Below are 10,434 nucleotides of genomic sequence, written 5' to 3' on the forward strand. Positions count from 1 at the left end.
TGCAAACCCAGCAGTCAGAGCTCCCTGCTCCCCCGGGGATAAGTGGTAGAGAGAAACCAAGCGTCCAGCCAAGCCCTTTCCTAGGTAAGCGTCAAGACTGTAGAAGAAACAGTCTATTAAGCATGATAAAAATTTAAATATATTTAAATTTTATGTATAAATTAAATTATAAATATATTTAAAGTCTTATACAGTGAAAGCAGTTAGAGTAGGAAATAAGATTAGATATAGACTGGGGAAGCAGCCAACTTGCAGAAATAAGCCATTGACACCATCACTGTTCACCTACCGTACAGCTTACTGTGGAAAGAACACCTCTGACGGATGCTCTGCAAATGGGGCTCACCGTCATTGCCACTGGACAGATGAGGGTACAGGTTCAGAGGTATCTGGTGACTTTCTCAGGACGACAAAGCTACTAAAAGGCAGAGCTGGATCTGGATCCAAGACATCAGCCTCCAGAGCCCAGGTGTCTTCTGCCTCCTGGTCTGAAGTTAGCATCCCTGGGGGTGTTTCTTCTCAGGCACGATGGGAATATCCACAGGAAAGGAGGCAGTAGAGCCCTGGACCGGTTCTTTGCGAAAGAGCCACAGCGTCTCTACGTTCCTCAGGACCTTGCCGGGCTCCACCTTGGCTGCAGAGGGAGCCAGCGCAGAACGCGGAACACGAGCCCACGCACCAAGCAGGGCGCAGGCGCCTGAGCTTAATTACAGGTAGTCACGTGGACGCGCCAAAGGAAAGCCATGCTTGGTCAATCTGATAGAATTTCTCAAGGAAACAGCACAAAGAGTCAACAGGAGAAAGCCTGGCTATAATTTACTTGGGCTTCAAGCAAGCGTTTGATATAGTAGCACACAAAAGACTAATATTCTAGGTCAGCAAGGACGTAATGGAGAGGGAGCTGCTTGAACGGGTAAGGAACTTGTCAAGATCTTCAAGACAGAGAGGATAAGAGCCGTGCAAACAGCTCGGGGAAGGAAGATGTGACAGTTGGAATTCTGCCGACACCAGCACTCCGGCAAGCTTTGTTCATTTCCTGACTATTCTGTTAGCAATGCTGGAGTTAAGAGAAGGCCAGTTGGTTTCTTCTAGGGCCTCGAGACTGAAGTTTAAATTCTTTAGTCCGAGAGATAGTCCAGAGGTGCTGGGGGTCAGGAATAAGTTTTATTTGGCAGCTGGAGCTGAAGCAGCAATTTTCACCGAAATGGCTTGAGTGAATTTGGATTTTTCTGAGGATTTAAAACTGTCCAAGCATCAAGAGTGTTGGGCTTTGCATTTTGCTCTCAGCACTCCTTCCAGCAATTTCCCCCCGAGGAGCCTCTCACAGTCCCGGCTCGCACGCCCACAGGAGGTTTTATCCTCACCCCCCAAAGTGGGGTGCAGAACCCAACTCGGTTGGGGTGTCATCAGCACCTCGTATTCCCAAGGGCACGGATGGGGGTGGGCACGTGACGACCCAGGTTAGCCCAGTCAGGGTGGACCTCAGGACGCGTCGGGAGACTTGCCCTTCACCTGGCGGCACCTTTGAGCTGGGACGTCAGCCGGCCCCTCAGCCCTTCCTGGAGAGAGACGGGGGGAGACACGCTGGGACGAGGCGTTCTCGGGAGAAGGCAGGGCAGGGAGCTCAGGTGGGGACGTGAGTCTGGATGCAAGCCCAGCTGTCAATAGTTTCTTCATGGCAAGGCCAGTTTGGGTTACAGGTTTTGTTTGCTTATAGCACAGGGAATCCTGACTGCATCAAGCCTCCCCCAGTCCCACAGTGAGGCCTCACTATCAGGGCTGTGGCCACAGACCGTTTGTGCCAGAGCTCAGTATGGAAACCGTGACATGGGCCCTGCTCTGAATCAAGCAGCTGGGTGCCCCTGGCGCTCCCCAGCCCTCAACTTTGGCCCATCCCGCAGGGCACATGACCACATCAAAGTCTTGGGGAAACGAGTAGAAAACCTTTCCAGGCCCACACACCCATTCCATATTAAAGGAGATGGAGGCCCACATTGGGTGCTACCCACAAACCCTCTAAGATCCTGCTTCCAGGGCAATAGCTTTAACTATCTAGCACGAGTTGGGTTTTGTGCATAGGACGCCCCTGGTGGGTTTATCATCATCATCGTCGTCACCGTCAGTGTCAGTGCCCTAATGATGTGCTGGACACTGTGTGAGTATCTCACCGGTGTTACCACGTGGCATCTGCATGAAGTCCTCCTAAATGTTAGCTACAGTCATCAGCTTCAGTTTACATATGGGTAGACTGAGGCTTAGGTAGTTCAATACCCACTTGGTCCACAAATATTCTTCCAGGGCCCATCATAAGGCTGCAACTATGCTAAGCACTGAGACACCAGCGTCAGAAAACTGAACGCTCTCTCTCTCTCCCCATGGAGGGTGGAGACTGGTGTGGCTGGGGAGCAGTAAGCCGGGGGGAGAGGGTCCCGCCAGAAGCTGGAGGCACCAGCAGGGTGAGACTCTCCAGGGTCCTACATGAAGCGGTTAGAAATTTTGTTCTTTACCCAATGAGCCACAGAGAATCATTTGTGGATTTCTTTTAGGAGTAAGAGGTGATGAGTCTTGCATTCGGAAAGAACAATTTGGAATGATGTGAGTTTGCAGAGATGAAGAGCACCGGAGATTTGAGGAATACTTGGAGGTAAAACTTTTAACATGTAGAGAACACTGATTAAGGAGGATAAAGAAGGAAGATGCCAAGGCTCCAGTCTGCGTTAACCCACTGGATGGAGCGTAGTGCTAGGCACTGAGACGGGGACCACTGACAGAGATCTGTAGGGAAAACTGCAGGTCATACTGAATTCGAGAAGCATTTGAAATGCAGCACTGATGAGGTTCTGATTGGGTCGAGTGATCATCTGGGTGTCTTCAGTTTATAGACAGTGATACACTGAAGTGGATGAGGACCTCTAGGGAAGAATAAGAGACAAATAAAAATCAAGATGAACAAAGAGTAAGACAAATAAAGAAGAAAGAGAAAGGCCAGAGTCTCAAGAATGCTGAAATAGAATGTGAAGTAGGCGAGGATGAGGAAGGCATGTCAGAGAGCTGGGGGCCATGCTGGGGGCTGGGGGAGGGGACTGACACTGGAGGAACAGGCAGGAAGTGGGCTGTCAGTCAAGTATTCTCAGTGGTGAGTCTGGATGCAAAATGGAGGTGGAACTGGGGTATAGCTGGTGGGGTGTGCAATGTGCGGGAAGGGACTGAGGCTTCTTTTGTTGTTGCTGTTAAGATGAGAGAGAAGGATGTTTACGAGCTGAAGAGAGGGTGGCTACTGAGAAATTGAGGTTATGGGAGGAAAGAAGCGCCACTGAGGACCTAAGTGTCTTATGCAAGCGTGGGATTCAGACCAGAGACGGGAGAGCAGATCTCACGTGTAAGAAGAGTCAGCGCCCTCACGGTATGCGAGACAGAGAAGGAGCAGAGCCGGGGGAAAGCACACCACCCGGGGCTGGACAGCCAGCACGTGGCAGGGGCCAGCCTCTCTCTCTGGATGGCCTCATACAAACATCCCTGTCCCTTTAAGTAAACTAAGTGCCATTTGTTTCAACAGCCTGGTGACTGTGAGTGCAGTTTCCAACAAGGGGTCACACACGACCCTTCTGGGAACATATGCTGTTTAGCTGGGGTCTTGGGTACTTGATTTTAACATGCATGTGGCAGCCCTATGAATGCTGATCAGGGGTCTCGGGCTCCGTGCAGGAGCTCTTAGAGATTCGGATTTCCAAGCCCTGCCTCAGGGGATGGTGATTCAGGAAGTCGGCAGGTAGGCCAGGGGGAGCTGTCTTCTACAAAATCTCCATTTCGTAAGATGCTTGGTCAGGTTTAGGAACAGTGGAGTTAAGACATTATTGACAGTACGCGACACTTGATGTGGGTCCCTGGGTAGCCAGGTCTATGCAAATAGAATAATCAATGATCTCCACAGTAGGCCCGGGATTCCCAGATGTCTGCAGAAATTGATTTGTCACAGAGTCCTGGATAGGCTGGAAACCAGTAATTCTCCACCTTAGCCACATATTAGAATCACCCAGGGAGATTTTACCAGCTACGCTCCAGACCAGTTGAACTTGAACCTCCGGGTGAGGGATTCACTATTCTTTAACAGCTCTTCTGAGATACAATTTACATCTCATAAAGCTAACCTGGTTAAAGTATACAATTGAAGGGGCTTAGGGTATTTATAGAGCAACCATCACCATAATTACATTTTCATCATCTCAAAAGTTCCCTGGGTGATCCCAGTGTGTATTCAGGGTTGAGACCAGAAGTAAGAAGTCACTCACTGAGATATGCTTAAATCAAACATTGCAGATGTGGTCGTGTCCAGCTAAGGTCCAGCAGGTGCCTGGTACCTGTGTTCCAAAACTCTTGGTGTTCAATAAAGATGGATGAAAGACGCCATGTAAGTTACTAAAACCCAACATCTGTCTCAAAGCCCCTGTACTGCCACATCCATCCACCTCTCCACGCATTCATTAAATAACATTTGATTAACTGATACATGTCGGTCACCCGCTATGCACTAACCACTGTCGTAAGTGCCGGAGACTCGATAAGGAACAAAAACACATATGGTTCAGGACCTCTTAGAGTTTACAGCAACAGGAATCGTGAAGCCAAGAATCATTTATCTTCTGATAGAACGCACAATGTCCACAAGAAATCAGAATACACTGGCCAATACAAACAAACATAGTTTAAAAGTTACAACAGGATCTTTGATTCGTTAGTTGCAGTTAACCAAGATACCACCCAAATTCACCAGATGCGTTTCTCATCATCGTTCTGACATATCTACAGTCATTTATACATGGACAAGTCTCCATGGGTTGAATGTGTTGAGAACTGACTTACATAAGGGATAACCTGGTGGGAATCTAGGGATGGCAATGCATGTGTGTAGGATTAGCAAATGGGTGAACACTGGACAGAATCTGACGCAGGAAAAACCATCGTGCCGCCTGGCTTGTGATCTTCTCCACAAACTTAATTGTTCGTGACGATCAATACAGGAGTGTGTGCTTGGACTGTGGCTGCAACTAAATGAGATTTTGGCTGGAAATGTGTCTCTCGTGATACTAGAGGCCTTGAGGAATTTTTAAACGTTAAGAGTGGGCATCCAAACGCATCTTCCTTTTCTAATTGTCATCAAACACACAGATACACATCTTGAGATGCAAGGTGGACATACAACTGCCTTGGGGAACACCTTGCTCAGTGTTAAGGCATCCTTCCCCCAAACCCCCTCCACGAGCCTGTTTGTGACTTGGGAAGCCCTGCCATGCTGGTTGGGTCTGATGCCCGTGGAGATGTGCTTCACGGGCCAAGATGAGGACTTGGTTTATGCAGTTAGGAAGAGACCGAGAGACTTGAGCCCATGCTCTGATTTCGATAACTCGAAATGCTTCCTCAGTTAAACAAGACTCAATTCTGTCCTCAAGACAGAATGGTCTTGTAAAGTCTTCCTCCTGCCCCCATTAGAGTCCTGCAACCTCGCTGAGAACATCTGTCATCAGAAAGACCAAGTCATTCCCTCAGCCCCCGGCCTGCTCTCAGCTGACACCTCCCCATCCCACAGCACCTGTCATGTTCCCGGGAACAGCAGGGGAGACGGGGGCGGTGGCGGGGAAGCATCGAGCTGGGGCGAGAACTGCAGGCTTGTTATATTTTCCCTGATTGTCTTCTGCAAAAAATGACCAGCAGCTGGGCAGTGTGTGCTGCTAGGGCCCCGGAAGCGATTCGTGTGTTGGTATGTTAATTAGGAGCAATCTTTCTCGCAGAGCAAACCCAGCAAAGATGACAACCAAATAAACCTGTGCGCTTCAGAGCAACGGCCGCGTTTAATCTGGAGACATGCAGCTCCCTTCAAGAGGCGCCCAGGGAAAGGCAGGTTCTGATGCCGAGGGAAGGAGTCCATTCCCTTCCACTGCCTGGACCAGGGAGCGGGGGCCCTGAGCGTGGAGGCTCTGGGATTCTGGATGGTCCTCTGCGTTACGGTGCTGGAATCCGTCGAGGATGAAAATCACAACACTGATGATGATAACAGTGTCAGATAATCTGTATCCCTCTCTCCTATGTGCCCGACACTGAGATAAGAATGTTACATGTGATTAAAAGACTCGCAGACTTGATCAGACTCCACTAATTTCCAGAAGTGTTGAGTCTTTGGGTCAGTCATTTAACCTCTCTTCTGAAAGAGACTCTCTCGGACTCTCAGTGCCTGGCAGGGCTGACACTCGAATGAATACAGACCTGCAGGCACCACATCTATGTTCCTATCGACACTAAGAAGGGGATTCCAGACTGACAGCCGGGAGTCCAGCGAATGCCCAAGATTCTTCCCTCCACAGAACATCTTCTCATTGCTGAACCTTCGCTTATCAAGGAGGCAGAATGATGCAATTGCCCCCCTTGCTGAGAATGTCTGTTCTCTTCACAGGAACTCCTCTAACCCACACCCCACACGAGGATGTGCGGGGCTGGAGCAGAGCGAAGGGCCTTGGAGAATGCAAGCCTGAGGCCTTTAGAAGGAGCAGGGACCAGGGAGAGAAGGGGGGCCAAGGCTGAGACAGGTGATGGATGGTTAGGGCCATAGGAGGAAAGACCTGGAATGGAGCAGACACAAGGGCAGGGGGACGAGCAACGACACCCAGAGCCAAGATGCAGAGAGTGGGTGTGTGGGCACCTGCTGGGTGGACGGGAGCCAGACGGACACCATTAAACCAAGTCCTCTCCCTCATTTTGGAGAAGCCACAGTCTCACCTCCAAGAGCATGTGCTTCTTCCCAAACCCAGCGTCTCCACAAGTATGCCCTTACAACTCTGGTGGTTAGTGATAGACATCATTCCCGGCCCCCTACAAAAAGGATTTTCTTTGTAAAACATTTGAGATATGCATATTCACACTTCCCTTGAATAATCCAACTGCAATTGTTATGCTAAAGACTCACACAACCCTGCTCGTTAAAAAAAAGTTATATAACTTCACTTAGGGCATAATTTACCAAATATATTTATTCATGATTTCTTTCATGAATCACAAACATCAACCTAAGAGTTCCACACTGGGAAAGCGTTCACCATCCCAGAGGAGTAACCTGGTGATGCTGGGACCTTTATGGGGTTCAGGGCATGGAGCTGGGGGGAAAATCCCAGCACCTGGCCCAAGGCTGGCTGAAAGTTAAAACTTAACCTGGTCCACACCGCTCCTCTTTCATCATCAACTTCAGGGACCATGACAATCTTGTAATACCCTGCGTTTCCTTCTACAGGTGCACCTCAGAGTTACTGCCGGTTTGGTTCCAGACCACGGCAATAAAGTGAGTATCACAAGAAAGTGAGTCACACAATATTTTTGGTTTCCCAGTGCATATCAAAGTTACGTTTACACTAGACTGTAGTCTATTAAGTGTGCGATAGCATTATGTCTAAAAAGAGCAATGTACATGCCTTCATTAAACAAAATTTATTGCTAAAAAATGCTATAACCATCATCTGACAACACAGGGAGGGTTTCCACAACCTTCAATTTGTAAAAAAGCACAGTATCTGAGAAGCACAATGAAACAAGGTGCAGCTGTGTGTGAAGCAAACAGCATTGCCTTTGGCCTTAGAACGTTTTTGCCTTTGATATTTCCCTGTTTAATATGCAAACTGTATATAATGTGGGAACCTTTCCTGTTTCTGTGGCTGAGCGTGGGGGTGGGGCGTGAGAGCTGTCCCTGGTGATAAGGTTCAAGAACTGTCCTTGGTTCCTGTTGGGCAAGGTCATTTTCTGAACAGCCCCTGTGACATGTGAAAGAGCTCTGATGTTCCTGTGAGGACACAGTGGATCCTATAAGCTGAGAACCCATAGGGAGGATAGGAGATTGGGGCCAGCAAGGGAAGGTGTGTTCCCCATCGTCTCGGTAGCCTCCCTTCTCATAGGAAAAAGCCATTATGCTCTGAGCTCTGTGATGGGCTTGCCTGTGCCAAGAGCAGCCCGGAGCTAAACTGGGGGAGGAATCCGGATTAACCCGCTGTGTAAGAAAACTGAGCGTGTGATCCTACAGTTTGAGTCCCGCCCTGTCTCAGTCCCTACAAACACTGATGCAAGTGGGCCAGAGACACAAAGCTCCTCAAGGGGCTTCTTCTTTTGTGGGGGAGGGTGAGAAACAGAGAAAGGGGCTGGTTTGGGCTTCTGGGTCAGAAGTTTAAAGAAATACCCCATGCAGAACGTTAAAGCAACTTACCCACCCACCCCCACCGAGGAAGTGAGGGCCCTGATCTCGACATGACTATGGGAATGTAAGCCCTGGGGCATTTGCAGAAATCCTGGGAGGGTTTTTAACTCTCACAGGGTACAGAATAGACGTTAAGAGTCCATATGTCTAAATTTCAAGATCAGGAGGTGGCAGGGTAGGGTGGGAAGGGAATGAGACCTTGGAATTGATCTCAACGGCTGCCTCTCCCATCCCCAGCTGGATGCTTCTGGAAGGAGATGGAAGGGGACCATTAAAATGCTGTCATGGAAAGGGTAAAAAAAAGTTATCAAAATATTCTTTTTATGAGCTGGGCTCAAAATGTTGCAGTGCCCAGCCTGAGGTGGAGCTAAGAAATCTCCCAAGAGAGTGGGAACCAGTAAGGCATCAGGTTATCCTCCTGCCTCCACCAAAAGTGTCACTTCTATTGCTATCACCTGGGGGCCACCTACCTCCACGCTGCATTAGTTTGAAGCAGAAATCAGGAAGGACCAGACCCTTTACTCGGGTGATGTAAATGCACTGCTTCCGTGTTTAAAATCAAAACTGGCAGAATCTGGGTCATGATGAAACCTCCAATAATATCACCGAACATGGAGAAAAAGCTGAATTTTAGGAAAACCCAGGACTGAAAACTGCACTGCTACCCTGTACCAACCAAAAAGGTACTTGACTGCAACCAGAAGGTCAAAGGTAGAGAGGCCACTCTAAACTCGGGCAAGCACTGCTCTCAACGACATTCCTTTCTAGAGAGAAGCTACAAGGAGACCCCAAAGTGGAGTTACTCAAAAAAGACTTACTATTTTCAATCTCTACTTTATCATACACAAAAACTGCACTGCGTAGATAACTTCAGTTGGATCCAAATTCCAACTCGAAAACCCAACATAAAGTGCACTCCCAAGAATGCATAATTAGACAATGTTTATTACAGCAGCCCGGGTGCTTAAAGTGTTGAATATGGGGTAATCTTGGATAGATTTAAAACACCACATGTTCACTTACGTTAAAAAATATATTACAATTGTAATTTCAGGTTCACCGAAGTACTTAATCCTCACGTATTTGGTTCCATCTTCTGAATATGTAGGTGGTCTCAGAGCACCTCCCATCAGTGAGAGGCAGCAAGCAGTCCCTCTACTGAGCGTGCAGGTGAGGGTGGCAGAACAGGCCCCTGTGCAAAGGCCTTCCTTCCTAGGAAGCCATCACCTACTCCTGCTCAGGACCAAAGGGTCCCGAAAGCCCTACAAGGAAAAGGCTGCCCCAAGGAGTTTGGCGCGGAGCTGGCTAAGGTCTTTCATGGGCTGTATTCAAGAAAGCCAGAGGTAACTGGCCCTTTAAAAGTGTGCCCTTGATTCTCCAGGACAGAGAGTACCTTCAACTTTCTCAATTCAGGAGGGAAAAAAATCAAAACAAAGCACTAACCTAACCAAATGCTTAAGGTTAATTCTGCATATGCCTTGCCTCTTCTACAAGGTCATAAACTTTTTTTAATGCCCGCACCAAGGCATGCGGGATCTTAGCTCCCTGACCAGGGGTTGAACCCGTGTCCCCCCTGCAGTGGAAGTGTGGATTCTTAACCATTTGGACCGCCAGGGAAGTCCCTACAAGGTCATAAGCTTCTTGATTAAAGGCTTGTGGATGTCAGGGCTAGAGGGTAGTTTAAAGACATTTTGTTCAACCCCCGCCACTAAAACCGGAGCCATGGGATCATCTTCAAGGTGACCTTGGATGGCATCGGAGCTGAGAGCCCAAGCTTCAGAGGTGGGTTGACCCAGTGATTCACAAGTGGCAGTAATTCTACCTCCAAGAGGAGATTTGTCCCCGTCTGGAGACATTTTGGTACCATAGCTGGAGGGAAGCTACTGGCATCTTGAGGGTGGAGGCCAGGGATGCTGCTAAACATCCTCCAATGCCCAGGTCAGTCCCTACTGCAGAGAATTATCTGGCCCCAAATGTCAGTAGTGCTAAGACTGGGAGGCCCTGTGTTACGGACTAAATGTTTGCGTCCCTCTCAAACTCATATGTTGAAGCCCTAACGGTGAGATGGTTTTTGGAGAGGGCACTTGGGGCGGTGATTAGGGCTAGATGATTTTGCCTTCCCACAAGACCCTATTTAACCCTGTTGCTACCAGACACCGAGCTTGCCTTCGCCTCCATCTACTCCTCTGTAAAATGGGCATCACAGC

The sequence above is a fragment of the Neophocaena asiaeorientalis genome, unplaced genomic scaffold (assembly GCF_003031525.2).
Source record: "Neophocaena asiaeorientalis asiaeorientalis breed wild unplaced genomic scaffold, Neophocaena_asiaeorientalis_V1.1 scaffold606, whole genome shotgun sequence".
NCBI classification, from domain to species: domain Eukaryota; kingdom Metazoa; phylum Chordata; class Mammalia; order Artiodactyla; family Phocoenidae; genus Neophocaena; species Neophocaena asiaeorientalis.